The sequence below is a fragment of the Tamandua tetradactyla genome, chromosome 6, assembly GCF_023851605.1.
Source record: "Tamandua tetradactyla isolate mTamTet1 chromosome 6, mTamTet1.pri, whole genome shotgun sequence".
Taxonomy (NCBI): Eukaryota; Metazoa; Chordata; class Mammalia; order Pilosa; family Myrmecophagidae; genus Tamandua; species Tamandua tetradactyla.
The window spans coordinates 116,283,453-116,305,781 of record NC_135332.1 but is presented as its reverse complement, the minus strand read 5'-3'; the positions used below and the strand labels follow the sequence as shown (position 1 = coordinate 116,305,781).

The 22,329-nt window shown below is 39.0% G+C and overlaps 1 protein-coding gene across 2 annotated transcripts in view; it reads right to left on the bottom strand.

Annotated features, from left to right (window-relative positions):
- KCNB2 (potassium voltage-gated channel subfamily B member 2) overlaps positions 1 to 22,025 on the bottom strand; it is a 416,859-nt gene extending 394,834 nt beyond the window's left edge. The window contains exon 1 of one of the 2 annotated variants that reach the window (XM_077166986.1): positions 21,921 to 22,025. The gene's annotated coding sequence lies outside the window, so the exon portion shown is untranslated. Of the gene's footprint in view, positions 1 to 20,482; positions 20,844 to 21,920 lie in introns of those variants that run through there. The other variant, XM_077166985.1, reaches the window with a different exon arrangement.
- Between the last annotated feature and the right edge of the window lie 304 nt (positions 22,026 to 22,329).

The following is a 22,329-nucleotide window of genomic DNA, read 5'->3' as shown; positions in this document are numbered from 1 at the left end:
TATTCTTCTCTGCCATATTAATTTTGCTTCTAATAATGAATGTCAGTTCCCTCTGGGTTAGGTGACAGTGTCTTGCCTCTTGAGAGTTTACAAATTTATGTTTTTAATTTTAGGAACTAAAGTGGATACTGCACTAGGTTCTCTCTCAGTTTTACAAGTGAAATCAATTTTTATAAGGTCAAATTATTATAATCATGTAATTCAATTCAGAATATAAGTACAACATAAAATGTAGTCATTCAATGCTTAAACTGTGTACTGTTATGCAACTGTATATAATTTATATACATAAATGGTCAATTATAAACCAAAGATGCATTCTTATGTGAAGGGCAAAATCTCAGTAAGTATTTTGTTTTGGCAATTTGTTGATTCATTTCACTTTACTCAAACAATTGAAAGTTAAGCTTGCAACAAATCAGTCGACCAGTGCAAATGTACTAAACATCCCTTCATTAGTCTGTTAGAGAAAAAAGCGACTCTTTAAACAATAAACAACAACAAACATTCAAGTTTTGCACAGCTGCACCATGCTCCTACCAGCAGCGTGGAATTATGCTGCCATCCGTTCTGGGCCAAACCTGACAAAACACAACTTTCTGATCATGACATCATAATTACAGCTTGAGACTTCAGGTTTGGGGAGGGGGTGATTTTTTACTGTAGTCTCAAAAATACTAGCATTATGTCATACATTTGACACTTCCTTAGTGTAGCAAGGCAGCGTAAGTCACAATGTGCGATCCTGTGAAGATAAGCAAAGTTTCCTAAAGAGCTAAGTGATGTTTAACGTTCCATTTTTGTATTGCTAGTACACACTGAGCAGGCACTTACAAACAAACAGCTCTGAGACCTTTAAATCTGTATCACTCTATATATAGCTTCTAAGGATTTTCTTAAATTTTCACTATGGTATTAACTAGCAAATACATCTTTTCTAGTAGCAGCTATTTGTGTTCCAGAGGGCCACAGGATAATTTGCAGTGGATGTTAGAAGGAAAAAACATTCAGTTGAAAATGTAATCAATGCTTTTTTAAAAAAACAAATTCAGTATCCACTAAAATAATTAAAAAAAAACAGTAAAGTTATAACTAGTTGAAAATGAATTAAATTTGTTTTAGATATACATAAAATAAGTCTTTTAAGGTAAGGTCCTGGAATCTTTCCTCTTTAATAAGAAATTCAACAAACCTGGATTTCTTTAGAAGCTGGCCTGAAATATTAATGAATCTCATATGTTTATTATCTTTTAACATGTCAAGTTCTAGTATTAATTGAAATGTTGTCCTTGTCCTTGGAAAGGTGGTAAGTGGCATTTCTTTACTTTAATCATAGGCTAATAATATCAATGTGTTCCTCAATTTTAGCACAACTATTTACTTCTTAGTTTAGAAAAAAAAAAACAACAGGACTTTTACCCTTGATATAACCGAAGCTTTTTTTAGATACACTCAAACAAAATCCTAAAAGCTTTGCTTTCAGTGGTCAAGGAAGCACTGTATTGCAGTAAGAAGGGGGAATAGACAAGTAAGAAGCAGAATATGTAATATGAGCATCTTTCCATATCATAGATGCCACCTTATAACCAAATCTATAAATAGTTAAAAGTATTTTATTTAGACATATAATATGTTTTCTTCATCAGATTTGAGAATTATTTAAAGAATTAAATCCTACTAAGTTCTATGCTTGCTATAATTAGAAAAGAAACACTAGATTTGCCTTTAGAAAAATCACCTTTTATAAGGCACAGGTAACAAAAGAATCCCTCTCTTCTTTTGAAAAATATAATGCTGTTATTATACTGCATCTTGGACCTTTTATAAACTAAAAGGTATAGTCATGGCTTGAAATTTTCAGAGTCCTCATCCAAAAAAGAAAGAGGAGGGGACAAACTTTTATAAGACACTGAACGTGCCCTTTACAGTCTTTTATTATATTCTTTTAAATACCTGTGATAGTTAGATTCAGTTGTCAACTTGGCCAGGTGAGCATACCTAGTCTTGTTGCTGCGGACATAAGCCAACGGTACGTGAACCTCATCTGTTGCTAATTACATCTGCAGTCGGCTAGGAGGCGTGTCTGCTGCAATGAGTGACGTTTGACTTAATTGGCTGGTGCTTAAATGAGAGAACGCAATGTAGCACAGCCTAAGCAGCTCGGCATTCCTAATCTCAGCACTTGCAGCTCAGCCCAGGCCTTTGGAGATGCAGAAAGAAGTCACCCCGGGGAAAGTTGTTGGAACCTAGAGGCCTGGAGAGAAGACCAGCAGAGACCATCCTGTGCCTTCCACGTAAGAAAAAACCTCAGTGGAAAGTTAGCTGCCTTTCCTCTGAAGAACCAACAAAATAAATCCCCTTTTATTAAAAGCCAGTCCGTCTCTGGTGTGTTGCATTCCGGCAGCCAGTGAACTAGAACAATACCTCCTTTTACAAAAGTCTTCTCAAAGCCCAGGAAATGAAGGAGATAAATAAAGATGAAAGATGATGAGAAAAATAAAAAGACTACCAACTAAGAAAATATTGGTGCAACACAAAGGGAGAGGAAACAAGTTGGACCACTATGTAATACGCTGATTAAAAAAAAAAAAGAATCACATGCTTCAGCCACCACTCAGCATCTTATATGGAAGACAAAAACTTTTATCCGGGTGATTGACTTAAATTTCTTACTCCATCTGGATATTTGACACAAGGTAGAGTCAGCCTCTTTGAAGTCAAGTAAAGAAATGCTCATAAAATTTGAACAGGATTTGAACATTTTCCTCATTTTCTTTCAATAAAATTAGCTTTGGGATCATGTAATGATAAATCTGGAATGTTCAGTAGTAAGATTCGTGTAGAAGGGATGTTTCTAGGTTGGGGTTTAATAGTAAAAATACTTGTAAAAATAGATTCCGGTCTTATACATCCCCATAGTCAAATACACAAAAGGTAACATGGCTTTTATAAAAAGTTTGCTTGATACCAGTCTCTATGACTTAAAACATCACATGCTTTATATATCCCCATGTTTTGAGACTACATTCACAGAACATGGGATAAGTGAGCTTGGAGATGATGTGGTACATTTTCCTTATTTACAACTTTTAAAACTGAGATCTGATGAGACCACGTGACATGGCTGGCATCACTGAAGTAACTGCCAAGCCTGGACTAGACCTCAGCTCTGAAGATGCCTACAGAAGTCTTTCCATGGCAGCCCAACTCATTACTCTTTGCTTTTCACCTTCTAGTCAAAGTTTTAGAAAGCTTTTATTACTTTGTCTACCCCCATGTCAAAATATTGATTCAACTGTGCTAAATTGAGATGTGTTATCTCCTACATATTGTTCCCTTTGGCAAGGGGTAATTGCTGCAGTCAGGGAACTTGATTGTGTTCAGAAGAGAGGTGTACTTCCCAGGATCTCTCTTCATTACCTCTGCTTCCCTAGCACGAATGGTATGATAAGTAAAGGGCCCACCTCCATTCCTCTGAATTGCTTCAGCCAATTCTCCATGTTGCAACCTAGACACCACAAAATAGGCCCATCTCTTGTAGATGACTTCACTTCCCTGCTCTCAAGATGGAGACCCATCCAAAGCCCTGCAAAGCAGGTCCTCAACTTACCTCTGCAGGACTCTCATTTTTCTTCTTCCCCCTCCCTTCTTCCATTACATTTAAAAAAAAAACTTGTTATTGTAGTAACAAACAGATCAAAATTTCCCATTTTAACCACTTCTAAGTTTCAGTGCTATTAATTACATTTTCAATATTGTATTGCCATCCCCAACAACCATTACTCCAAACTTTTTTTACCACTTCAAACAGAAGCTCTCTACCCATGAAGCAGTAACTCCCACTTCCCTTCACCTCCCTGGTCTCCAGAAACCTGTAATGTACTATGTGTCACTATGGATTTGCTTATTCTAGGTATTTCACATAAGTGAGATCATACGATATTTGTCCTTTTGTGTCTGGCTTATTTCACTCAACCTGATGTCTTCAAGTTTCATCCATGTTGTAGCATGTATCAGAACTTCATTCCTTTTCATGGTCCATACTCCTTCTGCCCCAGGGAATTTGCATATAGTCTTTTCTCTCCCCTCTATATCTTTAGATAGCAAGTCAAGGAACTGTCTTGCTTCCTTGACTCCCCTAGCTTCCTTGACTATACAAAAATCTTCCCTTTTTAAGAATTTAGAGAATCAGGTAACTTTCACCTATAGCACTTGTAATGTGGCCATTTCCTATTTGTTGGAATTATTACTTTGATTATCTAATTAACATCCATCCTCTCTTCTAGACTATAAGTTCCTTGAGGATAGGGGTCACGCTTTATCTTATTCATCACTTTATCCCAAATGCCTGGCACTTAATAGACACACAGTAAATATTATTTGAATGAAAAAAAAAGAGAGACCAGATTTACATTTCATCATTTATTTACAAAATCATTTTCTTCTCACTTCAGCTACATCATATATTGCCTATCACTTCCAAAATTCAACATGACTTTTGCATATGAAATGCCCTTCTTCACATTCTTCATGGGATTAACTCTTACTCAACTGTTCAAGGGCAAGAACAAGGATCTGCTCCAGGGAGATTAATTCCTCCTGGCACAATGGTTTAAAGGTCTGTACTATCTATTATAATGTCTTTCTCACTGTACCATAAATATTTGCTTGGAATCCTTTCTTATTCACTCATTCCGCAAGCATTTACAAGCCCATACTCTGCTCAAGCCACAGTCTCTGACATTGTAAGGCTTGCAGTCTAGTGGCGATAGATTAACATTCTACAGTAAAAATACAAACAACTAACTACAAATGAGAAAAAAGTATCATGTGAAGCACCTTCTTGGCTGTGAACTCCTCCAAAGTGATGACTATATCTTATCCATACAAGATAAGATGTCCATGTAAGATCTAGCCAGGGTGGCACAAATAGTGAGTGCTTTGCAAATGTTTGTGGACTACCCAAAAGAATGAACAGAATAAATAATGAATGAAATGCCAATTCCAAAGCATTATTTTCTTTTTTTTGGTCAGAGGTCTGGGTTAACATTCATCTAATACTTCTTTATTTTAGTGACTTTCCAATCTGTGTAAGAGTTCTACTGGCCTTATTTGCCAATATTCTGACCTGAGTTCAAAATATTTTAGGGCTGTATCTTCTGGAACTAGGGTAAGGGCAAATGATAAATAATAAGACTTTTAAAAATAATTATTGCTGACTGTTTGAGTTTCCTAGCTGCTAAAACAAATACCATGCAAACTGGCTTAAACAATAGGAACTTATTGGCTCATGGTTTTGAGTCTAGGAGAAGTCCAAAATCGAGGCATCAGCAGGTTGATACTTTTTCCTCAAAGCCTGTGGCATTCTGGGGCTGGCTGCCAGGGATCCTTGGTCCATGGCTTTTCCATCACCTGGCAATGCACATGGCAGTGTCTTCTTCCTCTTCTGGCTCTCACTGACTTCCAGCTTTTGGCTGCTCCCCAGGCTTTCTCTCTGTGGTCTTCTCTATAAGGTCTCCAATAACAGGATTAAGTCCCATCCCAATTCAGTTGGCCACACGTTAGCTATAAATAACCTATTAGGTCCTGTTTCCATTGGGTTCACACCCACAGGAATGGATTAAGCTTAAGAACATGTTTTTCTAGGGCACATAACACCAAGGTACCACTCTGCCCAATAATGGAACCTGCTGCCTCAAAAAAACTCCTGGGAGGGCGGGCCGCGGTGGCTCAGCGGGCAAAGTGCTTGCCTGCTATGCCGGAGGACCTCGGTTCGATTCCCGGCCCGAGCCCATGTAACAAAAAACGGAAAAACAAAGTACAATAAAACAAGAAAATGTTTAAAGATGTTTCCCTTTCTTCCTTCCTTCTATCCTTCCTTCCTTCTCTCTGTCTTTCCTTTAAAAAAAAAAAAAAAAAAAAAAAAAAAAAAAAAAAAAAAAAAAAAAACTCCTGGGAGTTCAAGCAAGACCAGGTGAACAGGATGAAAGCAGGTCCCTGTGGGAGGTTAACAAGGGGGCCTCCAAGGGGCCTTCTATCATGGACATCTTATGGTTCTGTGAGATTTCTGTGCAACACTACTCACTACCTTTTCCACTGAACAGATGGGGCGTAATAAAAAGTTTTGTCTTGTCAATTTCTCAGGTTTAAAATTTTGCAAAAGTACATTTTCTATTTCTCAGCTTGCACTCATTCTCTTTCTTCAGAAAGATACTCAGGACCAGAAAAGTCTATAGGCCAGAATTTCCACCAGGAAAATATAAAGAAAAGAAAACAAAATGTGTTAAAGTTTGCAAGTGAGTCCAAATTTGTCTTCCAAAAAGATAATATTATACTATTTAACAATGTTCTTTTTTGTTTCTAAATAATATAATTTATTACCCTAAAAAGATATAGGAGCATGGCAAGGTTTAAACAAAAGAATGACCCTACAATAATGGAAACACATGTAGAACAATATTCGTGTTGGGAAAATAATTTAAGGTGAAAGGCAGAAATCTGTCCCAATGTATTCAAATTGAAATACATAGGTAGCCACATCTTCTGACTCAAAGCAGACTGCTGCTGAATATGACTTCAGGATGCCCAGAGTAGCCACACCCAAGGGAATTTTTCTTCCTTTTTCTGACTGCTCATATCAAAATAATGTGCTCTAGCATCCAGCATGATAAACCAGTTTTTAACAAATCAATAGCTTCCTTCATTATTAGAACTAATTAAATAAAATCAGAACGTTGCACAAATAATTGTATGCTTGATTTTTGTCTGTGCATTAATAGGTAGAAAATGAAAGAGGGTCTCAGAATTACAGACACAATCTCCATATCTCTCATGAATACTATTTTTCATCCACCCTTATCTTCGGTTAGCATCATTAAACAGCATTTATTAAGCATCCATCTGGGTATGAAACTTTATAAATATTCCTGCCCCTGCCCCCTCTCCCAATCACCCATGTGTCTCTGTTGTATAAAATGCTAGGAAATTCCATGATAATATATAATTAATGACAAGAATGTAAGGCAGATGGATGGGATGACCTACTATCATCTATGAATCTTAAGATATTAAATGTACTACTAATTATATTAGCAACATTTGATAAGAAAATATCAAAGCATGTGATGGAAAGCATCAATTTCCAGTCACATTTCTAAAATAAAGATAAGTGAAAATTAGGGACCACAGATGGACTGACTGAAGTCCTGAGTTCATGTGATTTGTACCAGACGAGACAGTCTTGAAACAAACAATTTGAAAACAGTGTGGAAAAATCATAAAAATTATGATGGCAACAGTATATAAGGAAATACAACTTTGGACCAAGGGAGAAAATATGCAGAAATAAATGAGAGCTATTGCTCTCATTGAAAGGAGCAGTGTGGTTAAAGGCGGTGAAATTATAGATTAGTTTTCCTTTTTCCAGTGCTTCTTTAATGTCATATTACTTTTTCATTGTTTTTCTTCAAAGAAAGAACTAATTATTTGGGATTTAGAGATGCTGATATTTAAAGCACTATTTTTCAAGTTTTGCAAGCCTTAGTATTCAGGGCTATAATAAAACAGTTTCTCAGTATAAAATAAGTTATTGCTAAAGGAGTCAGATTTACAATTTGGATTTTATTTCAGCATAAGATTAAAACATCTTAAATAAATAGCATACTTCCTAGAAGGTAGGTATATTTTTGGAGTTATGTGAAGGAGAGCCAAAGTTATGATCTCATTTGCTCTGTGAATTTTATTAATAATTATCACTGTCATCATATACCAAATATTGAATGATTATAACATGTAGGACATTGTACTTACCCTGTTTAATTCTCATAATGGACCTTAAGGTGGGTATTATTACCTCTGATTCACAGATTAAAAAACTGATGTTAAGAAAGGTAAACTCTTTGCTCAAGACGATCCAAGTGGTAAGTGATGGTTCTAAGATTCTAACCAAGCATCATCTTGAATCTACAGTCCATATTCTTAACCACATAAGATGCAGGGGATTTTCCTTAATAGCAATATTCTGGATGCCTCAGAATGATAAACAGAAATATGCGACCAGGACTGAGCAATCTCCTTAGCACAATTTAGAAGGAAAGAGTGAACCCGAAAAAATTCCTATAGTTTTATGTCTATCCCTTGTTCTAACTAACATATATAAAATCTACTGAATGTCAACGTTTCTCATGGAAAGAGATGATAGAATCTGTAACTGCCTAGTAGCTGTACCTGCTTCTGTGGCTCTAAATTTCAGAAACTAAACATAAGTTACATATGTGACTTTCACATATAATGGTTTCAGTCTTTGTATTTGAGATTTATGGTCAAGACAGAAACCTAGAAAAATATTTTTAAATGTTAAAAATATAAAATTCACCCTATTTGGAAAGGGTCCACTCAAAATTGGAAAAATAAATTAGTAGATTTAAATGATCATTGAAATCATCCCACAGTCCCAGGGTCCATTCAACACCTGGCCTAGATGTTGAAGGAACCTGCCCCAAGTTCTTTCCACCAGACCTTGCTTCTTCAAAGCACCAAAAATAAATAGAGAGTTAGAATGATGGAGGGGAAGAAACGTGAAGTGAGAGCAACACATCTCAGACCCAGTGAGGCCTTTATAAATACTGATGAGTTGGGCCTAATTATTAATGATTCCTTGCTCTAGTATAAGCCTGTAATTTCTACTATTTCAATAATGGTCAGAAGGGAACAAGACCATAAACTATAAATAAGAAATACTGATTTAGATTCATCATCCCTTCCTTGTTCCCTCTCTTCCTTCAAAAAAAAAAAAAAACTTGGCCAGTATGTTTTGAGAGCAGGGAATTCAAAACAAAATTGAGTAAAGCAGGCTTTGCTTCCAAGGAACCCACAAAATTACTACAAAGAATATTACAGAAATTTTCAGATTTGTGTTTCATTGTGTTTTGTAGGTCCAGATAGAATTATGGAATTAAATATTTATTTAACAAGCATCTAACTGAAGCTTTCTATCTGATTTCATTACATTGATGTAAAGAAGACAAACAGTATAAAATACCAGCAAATAATGCAAATGTCATAATCTATGAGCTTTGTGGAACATCATCTTTGCTTATGAGGGCTCCAACCTTCGTTGCCATTTGGAATTTTAAAAGTTCTTTGAGATCTTATTAATTTGTTAATTCATTTACCAAATATTTATTGGGTACCTACTATGAATCAAGCACTATATTCTGAATGTTATAAAATGCTTGTAAGAAAATAGGTTGTTACATGTTTAAAAAAGCAAAAACTTTACTATAAGGTTCTACGTTAGCTACATATCTGTCATTACAAACTATGTTTATTATACTGGAAACCAAATATTTCCTTGGCCTAAATTAAACCAGAAGCCAAGTTTAAGAAGTAGCTTCTTAATAGCCTCTAAGCTTTCTATGTGCACTCTTTCTATAAAACCTAATGCAAATGCTTTCAGATTTAGAAAAGAATCTAGGATTCCAAATTTAAAATGACATTTATCTCAAAAGTAAATTAATATTTGATGATAGTCTGATTAATAATTGTGATTTTATGAACTGTGATTTTATGAGCATGAAAGTCCCTAGACACATTTGTACTAAACAATACAGACTAGGGAAAAAGGAGTAAAGACAGATAATTTTTTTTTAAATGTTACTTTACTATTATATTTCAGAATTTTGCCTTCTAACAGCCACTTTCTCATTCCTGCATTATCTCACTGGAAAGCTTTTCATTTGTGAAGAGGAAGACAAAGAATTCAAGAGCTCCGGATACATGAGAACTATCAAAGGATTAAAAGCAATTACAATGTTATCTAGGTGATAACTGGGAAAAACTCAGTATACTTTCCCTGACATTCTTCACACTGTAAATACTGAAATCATTATATCTGATATATCACCAAATCGTACTGATTGGTATACCAGGAGTATCAACTTTTTACTGCTAAGGATCTGAACCAAGCTTCTTTGTTTTTGTTTTGTTTCTTTGATAATGATTGGACCTGATGAAACAGCTTTTCTAAATAAGCAGCAAAGGAAAGGAGATCAATATGCAAAAGAAAAAGAAACTTGTTACGAGACAGTGTTGTATCTGTGTCATTTAAGAGGTTATAGAAAAGAAACAAGAATAGAAGAAAGAGAGAAGGAAAAAGAGAGAGAGAGAATGAGAATAGGGAAAAACAAACTGGAAAAAGTGGGTATGAGAAAGCATTTAAAACCATATTACGTAAATACTTATACAGATAACACTTCATATTTTTATAATACTTCACATTTTGTACAGCCCACATTAAAAAAAAAAAAAGAAATGCTCTCAATAAAAAGCAACTCCTTTGGCTAGACACGAGACACAATTGAATTCTTTTCCTAGAATGTATATGGTACATACTCAACAGATGCTGACGGACTTCAGATACTGATTATCTGTTTACATATGGTAAATCAGAAGCCAATATATGGTTGTAAATGGATATTTCTTGAATTTTAACTGTACTGCTTTGAAACTTAGCATTTCCTAAGGTAGCTCATGCTAAAACAATCTAGACTGCCCTGTCCAGTAAGTTACTGTGTGGCTATTTAAGTTCAAATTAAGTAAAATTAAAAATTCAATTTCTAAGTCTCAGTAGCTACAATTCAAATTTCAAAAAGCTCATGTGGCCAGTGGTTACTAGGGGTTACTGCATTGAAGAGCACAGACATAGAATATTTCCATTATCCCGTCAAGTTCTGTTGGAAAGCACAGGTCTAACCACTTTCCTGTGTAGTCATAAGGATGAGTTCTATTCTGAAATAGATCAGAGAAGAATTTTATTAGTAGCACCACGTCTACCTCGTCTGCATCTCTATCTACCAGTTGCCTCCACTGCCACCAGGAATCAAGCCTAGAGTTCCAGTTACAAACTCTGCTCTATCCCAGATTCTAGAACCATCCTGGCTCTTGTCAAGAAGCGTGTCAAGAGGGCAGAGCATGGCTTGGCATTTCATCATCAGCAAACTCACTCTGGTCCTCCTGACCCTGAGTGCCAGTTCTTGGTAACTGGGCTCTATCTTATGACCTAGAACCTGACTCAGGCCATAGCTCCATTCATTCCTTCATTCATTTTTCAACAAATGAAAAATGAGCACCTACTACATGCACAGAATTGCGGGAGCTGCTGTGGATATGGCAGGGAATAAGAAGGTCAGTCTTGCCTTTATTGTGCTTACACTCTTGCACAGAAAATTAACACTAAAAAAATTACCCATATTTCAAAAATTAGAATGTGGGTAAGTGCTACAAAGAAGAATGGGGGAGCCTAGGAGAGAGCATATGAGGAAATCTGCCCTATTCTGAGGTCTGAGAAGACTTCTTTGAGCAGGTGACTTTTAACCTAAGATTAGTGAGATGAGGAAGAAGTAGATGAAGGTAGGAAGAGAAAGTGTACCAAGCAACTGTATGTGAAGGCCCTAAGGCAAGAAAACCCAGGGCACCTCAGATGAACTAAAAGAAAGCCAGAAATTACAGAGGGAAATGAGGGGCTGGTGGTATCTGAGATGAACCTGGGGGAAGGGGCAAGAGTGATCAGAACCTGTTGCATACAACAGACTTATATTAGTGATCCTTGGGATATGCAGGAGTACGGTCATCCTCAAGTTTAAGATTTAGGCCTTATCTTAAGAAAAGTGGGACATTATTTAGGGGTTTTAAATAGAGAAGGGAAAATCCCCTACCTGTCTGAATCTCTGAATACTGCCTGTTCCCAAACTCCCTTTCCCCATAGTCAGCCAGAATATCCCCATTACTCCTGGACGCTAACCTCCTGCCTAACTGGACTGCCGTCTGTCATCTGTCTCCATTCTACCTCGGTGCCACATTCGCCTTCCTGGCTGATCTCCTTTTAGGACCAGCTTATCCTGACAAGGCTGCATTCCCGCTGTTAGAAAAGAAAGGCAGGGTAAGAAAAGAACAGATGGATCCAGTCTTGGAGCCTGAAAAAAAAAAAAAGAAGAAAAGAAAAGAAAGCGGACCAAGTGACCAGAAGCAGGGCAGAGAAGCAACTCTGGTGAATAATGGTGGCATGTTTCAGCAACCCCCAATTTAGCACAGCACAGCCTGCATGCTGCTCACTCCAGAAATCCCACCCTCATCCCTTAATCTTCACCTGCTTTGCCTTTGCCCATCACCTTTCCCTTCCAAATAGTCCATAACCTAAAGAAGCAACAAACTTTTGGACCTAAGGCAGACTCACTGCAATTGGCCACTAAAGAGGGATCTGGTCATCCCATATTCTTTCATAGACTATGAGTCCCCTGAGGGCAAGCACTAACTTTGTGTTCTCCCATGACCCAACAGAGTGCCTTACAGATAAGTGCTTAATAAATATTTGCTGAGTGCAGGCCTTTAAAAGCCAGCTATACTTTGAGCCAGCAGGACCACAAGGAAGTGATAAAGTTCTCTTAGGAAAAGATCTGCTGCTTCGTTTTGGAAAAAAAAAAACACATAATGGACAGCTTGGCTGTTCAAGCAAGGTTCCTGTGGGGGTCAGAGACAAACAAGAGTTAAATTGTTCTGCACAATGACTTTTGGAGTCACCCACTGGCACCTTGAAAAAGGATAGTAAGAGTCCTAGATGGAGAGAGTCCTAGGGGAGGAGGGGTCTAAAAATGAAAGGTTTAGCAAATGGCTGGTTTCTGGTCTCAGAGAGATATGAGATGGTGAGAAAAACCCTGCTATGTGAAAAATGGTAAATGCATTTCTAGAAACACTGACATCTAACATTCAATTAAAATTAGTTTCGTGTCTATGCTATAATTATTCTCCTTTATCCCAAAATATTCAGCAAGAGTTCAATATATAGAAGAGCTTTATACTAGTGATGTTTTGGAGAACAAGGAAGATGTGTGATATTCTCCAAGGTTCGGGGGAAAGCCAAAGAGAAGAAAGGAGAGAGCTGGGGGATACATGCATACCATGGACTGAATAGGAAGTGAATGTAATTCAAACCCACTTCCCTCCTAATTTATACTGGAGGATGGTGACTACAATGGGACCGCGATCTACCTGAATTTATGTTTCACTTTCCTAAGAGAGTCATCATTGAGACGTTCCTGTCTGGCTAGGGATTACATGTCCCACACCCCCTGCACCCAGGTGAGACCATCTGACTATTTCTCACCAGTGGAATAGAAATAGAATGTCGTCACTTCTCAGCCAAGATACTTGAGAAGTGGATGTGCCTTCTCTGTTCTTTCTCTCTTCAATTGATTATTACATGGGGTAGAAATAAATATGTATTATGCCAAGCTTCCTAACATTTTGGTGTTTATTATAGCAACTAGAATTACCCTAACTTATTCTGAAATTGATATCTTGAAGCGGGGTGCTGACTTTACAAAAAGAAAAACTAAATATGTGGCTTTGGGCATCAACAAGGAAGCAATTATAGAATACAGGGAGCCTGGAACTGTGATGCCCTAACAAAGGCACTACGCTAACTTAGAGGGCACATCTGCAGTTCCAGGGGATGTGGTTGGAAACAGCCAGAATTTTGATGTGTGGTGGTTGCTTCTCACTGCCGATAAGAAGGTATTAAAAGATAACTGATGAGCTCAGGAAGGAAATGGCTAGTTTAAGAATAGAGTTAAGGGGGAACAGCCAGAGTCTAGAAATCTAAGACTTGGTTAAGCTGGAATAGCCTACTGCTTTAGGGACCTTAATGGTGAGGAAAAACACAGAAAAGGGCTCAGAGTAACAGATATCCATTAAGACTTGGCTGCAAGGCTGACTCGCTTTGTCTGAGAAGTCTTAATGGGTATCTGTTACTCTGAGCCCTTTTCCGTGTTTTTCCTCACCATTAAGGTCCCTAAAGCAGGTCCCAGGCACCAATCTTTTCTCTACTTCTTGTCCATCTGTTACATGCAAGCTCAGAGATTTTCCTGAACAATAAAGCTGCCCATGTCACTCTCATTAAAATCACAGTTGGCTTACCCATTGCCTGTCCTACAGAATAAAAAAAAACCAAACGATTTTGCCAGGCATATAACACCTTTACCACACACTCTCCATCCTTATTCAGCAGTCTCACCTCCCATCACTTCACCAGAACTGCCAATGCTGAGCTCCAATTACCAGCCAGGCCTTTTTATGACACTGCTTTGCAAATGTTGTTCCGTCTACCTAGAATGCTCTCCTTTTTTGCTGGAGAATGCTTACTCATCTTCTACCATCTATCTAGATGTCACTTCACCTGCAAAGTCTTGTCTGACACCCTCACACAGAAAATGAAACTCTTTGACAGTTAGGATCGGATCATCTTCATTAGCCAACCTCATACTTTGTGTATACCATTAGGATGTTTCTAGTGTTTGGTAATTTAGCATGGCATGATTTTGTTGTTGCTGCTGTTTAAATGAACCAGCCTCTAAACTTACCTTCTTGCTAAAACCTTAGGAAATTATGTCTCTTCAAAATAGCCAAAACATGCATTAAAATCGGATCAGTGTCCTTTAGTGGGAGAATATGGCCTTAATCACTGGGATTAACAGTTTCTTTAGAGTAGTTTTCTAAATCTGTGAAGTATTTGTAAGGCAAGAACCAGGAATGCTAGAAACCCTGCCAATGCTAGGGCAATCCTGTGTCCTCCATAACTTCTACATGACTCATAACACACATGTAAAGGGAAAACCTGTTTGATATTAGATCCTAACCCTGCTGCACATAAAATATCTTTGCACAGGTAGGTTCTAGGAATGTGACTATCACATTTGGAACTTGGCCCAGATATGCTTACCCTTTTGGAAAGTCAGGTCACCAGCAATGACGCTGGCCATGTTCACTGAGTAGAACACACCTGTAAATGTTTGCAGTTGTAGATATCATGCTTAATAAATATATTGATTTCACTCATTTCAAAATGCCAGATAAACAAAAGTGCCACCAATATTCAGTCGAATCTTATCTTCTCTCATATCCGAACTTACTCATTTGAAGTAGTGAGTGCCTGACTACTTTATTATGTCTTCCTTTGTAGTCATGCCCGAGCACATACATAGTGAAATACCTATTATTTTATTACAAACCATTTTCCTCTTATTTTATTTCCCCTTTCTATTGAAGATAGGGAATTTATGGTGATTTTTAAATATTGCTTTGTGTGTGTGTATATATATATATATATATACATATAGTCTATAAATACCATTTCAGGAAAGGAAAGGGGTATTACAAGTTACTACTGCTAAAAAGGGGGCACTGGGTCTAATTGAATTGGCAACCATAAATCTGAGTATATCTAGGAACTTAAAGCAAGTATATTTTCTTAGTCTTGGGATGGTTCTGTTGGGCAGCTACTCAGTGGAATCGCCATTCCACTCTAACAGCACTTATGATACATTGTCGTGATTTATTTGTTTGCACATATATGCTGTGAATGTGCCATGTCTTTTCCCTATCTGTGACCCTAAAACCTGGCTAACGGCTTGGCACATAGGAGATTGGCACATACCTTTAGGACGAAATAGCAAATGGGATTCCTAAGGGAATAGGCAGTTTCTGACTCTCACAAACAACTCTGAATCAAGTATTCAAAATTTTGCCTAGACCAATATTATAAAGCTTTTTTTATTCATTCTGCCTAATGTCAGGGGTCAGAGTTAGTTATGTAGAGACCTTTCTCTCTATGTTCTCTCAATGTAGGCTTAGGGAGTATTGCATTCACCTCCACATCCCAAATGCCTCTATATCCTAGCACAGAGGAAGCAGTCAATAAATGCTATTTAAATCAAAATATTCCCAGGGCAAACTGCTATCCATAATGGCTAGGTTTTGAGGTATCAATGGTACTATATTTCAGGAATATTATTAATTAAAGTAGCATTTTTGCGGATTAGCCTGGCTAAACATCATTTATAGTACTGTTTCCATGGGGAATAGTATTACAAGTTCTAGAAAACAAACTTTAAAATGAGCTTCTATACTACAAGCCAACTGTAGACTGAGAATTATCTATACAATGTAATTGAACATAGAAGCCTAATATCTGTGTGATAAATAAAAATGTTAATCAATCACAAGGGTGTACCTAAATATCTGTTTGCATGGCATGCTGCAGGCAACACTCGATCATTTTATTTTTCAAATTTAATCCAGATGGTATTTTTCAGTTAAACAGAAGCAGTGGCTATTTAGAAAGACCTTTACTTCAAATATTATATAAACCTTTCTTGATGAAAATCTCAATAATTCATTATTTAATTCATGCTTTCATGATTTTATTACAGTTGTGTGCAACTTAATAAAATAATAAAAAATAAATGCATTCTAGAAAACACAGAAGAAAGTAAATCTATTGATTAATAATTAAAATATGGGGATATATTTTACAAAAAATAAAATTATAAAATTAATAATTTTTAAAAACATGAATATATAATTCTAAAAATATCTAAATTCAAAAATATTTGTAACACTATAATTTATTCAAAGTAATTCACAAAATTTAAAATATATATCATTAGAAATGGCCGGTCAGATCATTTATCTCAGCTGGCTCACTTTCTGTGGTGACTGAGAGTATTAGTTTCTAACATTTTAGCATTCTGATAAAATTCCCACTCACCTTTTTAAAATCAGCCTCTATTTAAACTACTTTCTTATATCAAAATCAAGTTGGAAGTTTGGAGATTTTCTCCCACTTAAAAACTGTCCTCACTTATGGCCCTTCCAGTAACCGTGGCATCCTTTAATGGGAAGATAAAACTCCTAATAAATCTGGGAATTGTAAATGTCGTTTTTACTTTTCTTATTCTGCCTGGGATGTCACTTCTTAATACTTCTTAATATCACAGTGGTTATTGGATCTACGATGCCTCGGTTCAAGCTCAACTACGCCATTTACCTCCGAGGTGACTTCCAATTGCTTAAGAAAAATCTCTCAGTTTTCATATCTACAGAACAAGGGTATTAATCATATCTACCTCACAGGGTGGTTATAAGAATTAAAATGTTTAATATTTGCAAAACTACTTAACACTGCCTAGCTCAAGTAAGTGTATGTTTTAATAACAGAATAATAATAATAATAATTATTATTCTCTAACAATTCCTAAGCGTACAAATACACTGTGACAAAAGTTAATACTCCTCTTCATGAATTTATGTCTCAATAAAGTTATTAAGTATGAAATTCTTAAATGCATTTCTGCAAAGCAAGATATCCTTGATATAGATTTATAAACATGATTCCTCAATGAGATATTCAAGGTTTCTTGGGGGACTCTGTACACTGTAAAATTCTAGAAGGCGGAGACTATACTTTTACCTGCTAGGCCAGGATTCTTCTCCTTATACATATTTAACAAATAATAAATGAATTACTAAGTGAATTAATGATGAGTTAATGAGTAGATATACGGCATTAAATCAGATAGAAATATAGGGACAATTCAACCCATGGTAATAGGCAACTTTCCATTAAAAATAATATAGTAAGCTCAACAGGGGCAAAGTATCCCTAGTCTCACACACTCGACATCCTCCCAGACAACCTGTGCTCGTACTAAGGAGTTAGTGGGAATAGTCATATATAACCTCTATTTAAACTACCTTCTTATATCAAAGTCAAGTTGAAAAAAAAATATATATATATATAAACAGCACAAGGAGGAAATAAGCAATGAGTGAGAATGGGCTATAGATTTAAAGTACAAAGATACTTACAATATATGACTAAAAATTTTAAGACTGTGCTGTTCTTTCAAATTCATTTCATCACTTTGGGAGTTAACAAGACCACAAATTCTTACCTTACAAACAGACTCTGAAGTTTAAGATATCACCTATAAGACACACGTACTCTCCACTCCTCTTGAAGCCCTTGTGACAATAACAGACATCTCTCAAAATTTAATAATATTATATACTGAAGTAAATAGACTATCTTAATCTAATATATTTACCTTAAAATGTCTGAGATGTCCTATCAATTTTAAAGATGTTCTTTAGGAATTGGTCTATAAGGAACAGAAAATTTCAAGGAACTAATTGCTTCCTTATACTTTATCGAAAGAAAAACAATGCACTAGGTCAGAACTAAATACATCTTTTTAGGTTTCATAGGTTTTACAAGTAATTTGTGCTACTTTCACGATATTTACATATATTTCTTACACATGCACACACCCAAGTTTACTGGTCTCTCAAGGAGGCAATTTCCAGTTGCCAGACATCAGTTCAGAAAAGATATTTTTAAATGCTTAAAAAAGAGGCTCAATAGGCATGCAGGCAACTATGAAAATACCTGGACAGATAAGATTTAAGTGGCCAAGAAATGTGAAATGAAAGCATATCCTACTATTCTTTTCCTCATTTTAGCCATCGCACTTTTTTCACCGTACTGGAAATTAGAAAGGCAAGTTCATGCTCACAGCTGCCCCATCAAGCCAATAAGGAAATGTTAAAAGCCAAGCAGAAACGATTGCTTAAATTAGTAATTTTCACTAATCCCACGTGAACAGTCATTAAACACGTATGCTTGAAAAGTTGAACTGTGTGTGGAGAAAAGTGAAATTGGAAAGAGTTTCAAGTGATGCGTGGGTTGATTCCATTTAGAAAAATACAGGACAGAAACGAAGACAAAGACAAGAGAAAAGGAAGACATGAGGATGAAACTTCTCAAAGTGGCAGGCACTGGGGTTATTTCCTTGGGGTCAGCATGTAGGAGTTTGTGTATGAGGGAGACTTGGGACCACTGATACAGAGAGGGAAAATGAAGGTTGAAAGTAGGAAGAAAGCAACGAGAAGTGCCAAGTGATTCACTTCTTTCTCTAAAGTCTGAGTAGTGCGAAAAAAGGAAGAATAGTGCATTAGAATTTCACTCGTGATAAACAAACAACCAGAAAATTGGTCTGAATCTGACAGTAAGGGGGAGGAGATTATAATGTCTACTTTTTGGAGGCACATTAACTCTTCCAGAAGTAGGAGATACTGTATAATTCAGTGGGAGAAAATGTTATTTATATTTTGGATGTTTATTTTACATTAAAAAGACCCTCAGTATTCCAGGAGTCTTTGCAGCCACAGAAGTAAGCCCCTTATTCATGCCTTACATTAAAAACACCACTCTAACCAACAATTAAATGCATATGCACAAACCTAATGTGCTAAATTACTGAATTGTTTTAAATTTTGGTTAATTTAAGAACCAAGAAGTCTAGTCTAGATGTCTGAAGATTTTTATCATATATTCCAAGCAAGCTTTGGACAACTTTCTACGTACTGACACACACATGTACACATCTAAAAAGTGAAAGAGCTAAAGCAAAACTCCATTATGCATAAGTATTTTTTTAACATTACCCTCCTTCTCAAAATCTTTCCTGCAAGTTATTCTGAACTGACAGATAAGACTTTAGATTTTTGACTGCAATAAAATCTCTTAGGCTTGTCCTATGAAATGTAATAACTTGATCGATGTTCAGGGGTAAATAACCGAAAGATCTCTGTTCCACACAATAGTACAAATTTTAAAACAATAACAATGAAATGCTTACTTTTCCTTTGAGCTCAGATTATCAACAATAAGCCAGTCAATGCAAAACCAAAAATGTGAAATGCTACTTAAAATATTGACATTATTGCATAACCTGATTAGACTGACTTTTGAACCTGTATAAATTAGCTCAGTGTACAACTGTACATCCTACATTTCTGCAGTGTAATCTTGTATTTATTATTTATTGCTACATTTGTGCCATCCTAAATGTTGTACAAATGGCTGTTCGTGCATAATGTGCACTGACAATTTTTATGAATGAATACGCAAAAATGCTTATAACTCGAGAAAATGGATGACAGCATACTACTTTAAAAAAGGTCACGAAGCACTGAAAGCAAATAATGAGGCAAATGGTCGGTGTCTTTTGATGCCATTCGGGGCAACTGTAATCCCAAGTCCCCTAGTAGGGTGTGTTGGAAACAGCCATGAAGCTCTTCCTTAGAGACTAGTTCTTCCCTCTCAGGCACCCTGCCACAGAACAGAGACCGTGCACAGCTTCGAGAATAAAATGCACGCGTGCCTCTGTGTTCTTTGGACTGTTCACACATCCGACACATCCCAGTCCACAGTCCCTAAATCATTCTGTTCATTTGTTGGTAAATGCCACACTCACATGCACATCCCACAAGTGTGCGCATGTGAGTGTGGCATTTACCAACAAATGAACAGAAGGGAACGAGCTTGTCTCCTAGAAATAATATTTGCCACCCCTTCCCAGGCAGGCTGCTCGGAGGCTTGTCAGGGGCTAACACTTGAGCGCCTTCCCCACGGGGACAGAGCCTTGCATTACCCTCTCAGGGCTAAGTCAGCTTTGTGTGTAAGTCCACTCGGCGCCATATGGCAGTTTCCAATTCCTTTAGCAACTCAAGTCTGGCTATGCTGCCCGAGATGATTCATTCTTAAAGGAAGACCCCTTCGGGGAGCAGTGATGCCCCCGCCACTTACCTAGCTCCCACAGACCCGCTCAGCTGGCGGCACGGGCTCGGGCACCACAAAGGCTGTGGGATTCCCCGCTCCCTCCGGGGCTCCTCTCTGCGACGATTCCCTTCGCCAATGATTTGTCGCTGGAAATCCCCCTCCCCTCCACAGAGAGGGGGGTCTCCCCGGCTGGCTGAAGCTCCTGGTGGCTTTTTCCTCCCTCTTTTCACATCCCTGACTCTGGTACACAGTCTCTAGTAGGAAGGTTCAAAGGAGAGGCGGCGGGAGGAAGCTAAGGCATCCTTAAAAAAGAACAATAATCTTCATCGAGCTTCACCCCTTACCCACGCGTGGCCCCCGTTGCCCTGCCGCCACCGCCGCCGCCGCCGCCGCCCAGACAGGACAGGGCTTGAATAAAAAAGGAAAAATCGAGCGGGGCTGAGCTCGCCGCGCGGAAGGAACCGGGAAGGCGAGCAGCGCCAGGCGGGGAGTTACGGCTCGCTTGGCAGCCCGAGGCGCGGCGGCGGCGGCAGGGAGGCAGCGGCGAGGGCGGAGGGTGGTGGGTGCTTGGTGGGTGTGTGCGTGTGCGTGTGGCTGAGCAGGGATAAGGCTGGGCGCGGGAGGCGAGGCGGGGCGCTCGGGGGCGCCGTCCCCCGCCCCGCAGATTGCCGGCCCCGGCGCGCACACACACACACGGCGGCGGCCCCCCAGCTTCCCGCTCCGCCTCCTCCCGCGCTCCGCGCACCCGTGGCTGGAGCCACCACCGCCCCTTCCTCCTCCTCCTTCTCTTCCTCCTCCGCGCTCCCAGTCTCGAGGCCGGTGGGGGAGCGGCGGGAGGGTGGGGGGTGGCGAGCCGTGAGGCTGGCCGGGGACGCAGGGGACCGGTCTGACGGCGCCAGAGCTCTGCGCTCCGCGGGGGAAGAGCGCCCCCGTAGCCGGGGCGCCGACGGGGCGCGGGCGGGCACCTCCCACACCTCGGCGGGCGCTTCCTTCTCTTCCCTCCCCGCCGCTCCCTCCGGCTCTGGGCCCGGCTCCACACCCACCTGCTCCGCTCGGCGGCTCCCACCCGGCTGCGCCGGGCGGGAGGGTCCGCAGCGCCGCGTCCACCCTGCACGAGGGAGCGGGGAAAGCCCCAGGGCGCCCCGCGGACGTGCGCTCGCGGCGGCTTCGCGGGATTCCCTTTGCCCCAAGGCTTCCAGCGGCTGAACTCTGCCCCCAGCCGCTCCCTACGCGACCCAACCCGGGCTCGCTGCCCGCCCCCGGGGAACTGAGGCGCGGAGATTTTCCCGGAGAAGGAGCTGCGGGGATAACTAGGAGCACGGAGACGCTGTGACTTTCCTCCCGAACCTCCAGCTCCGCTCCGAAGCCTTCGCTAGCCCCGAGTAACCCGCTTTTCTGGGTTGGAGGGTAAAACCCGGTCGATGGCAGCTTTAACTCCTGCTTCCCACGGGGGCGCTATCCGTACCCTGGCTTTCTTTCCTCTACCCGCTCTCAGTGTACCATCTGGAGAGCTGTGCCCAAGTTCCTCCTCGGGGAGGCTGCCGGGGCGGACACACAGACCCTCCCCTATCTTCAGGATGTGGTGAAGACAGGATGAGCTAAACGTCACTCGGCCCTACAGGTTCCCGACTCTTGTGGTCTTTAACACTTAAAGTAGCCTAAAACACCCTTTCAAAAAGAATACAGGCCATGACAGTATATTTAAAGCGGGGACACCTTTCTGAGTTTCTTTAGGCCAAGAAAGATGTCTATTGAAGAAGATAGAAAACACTCGGTTTTTAATTGAGAAATCTTCACACACATACATTCCATACATGGTGTACAGTCAGTGATTCACAATATCAGCACATAGTTGTGTATTCATCCCCATGACC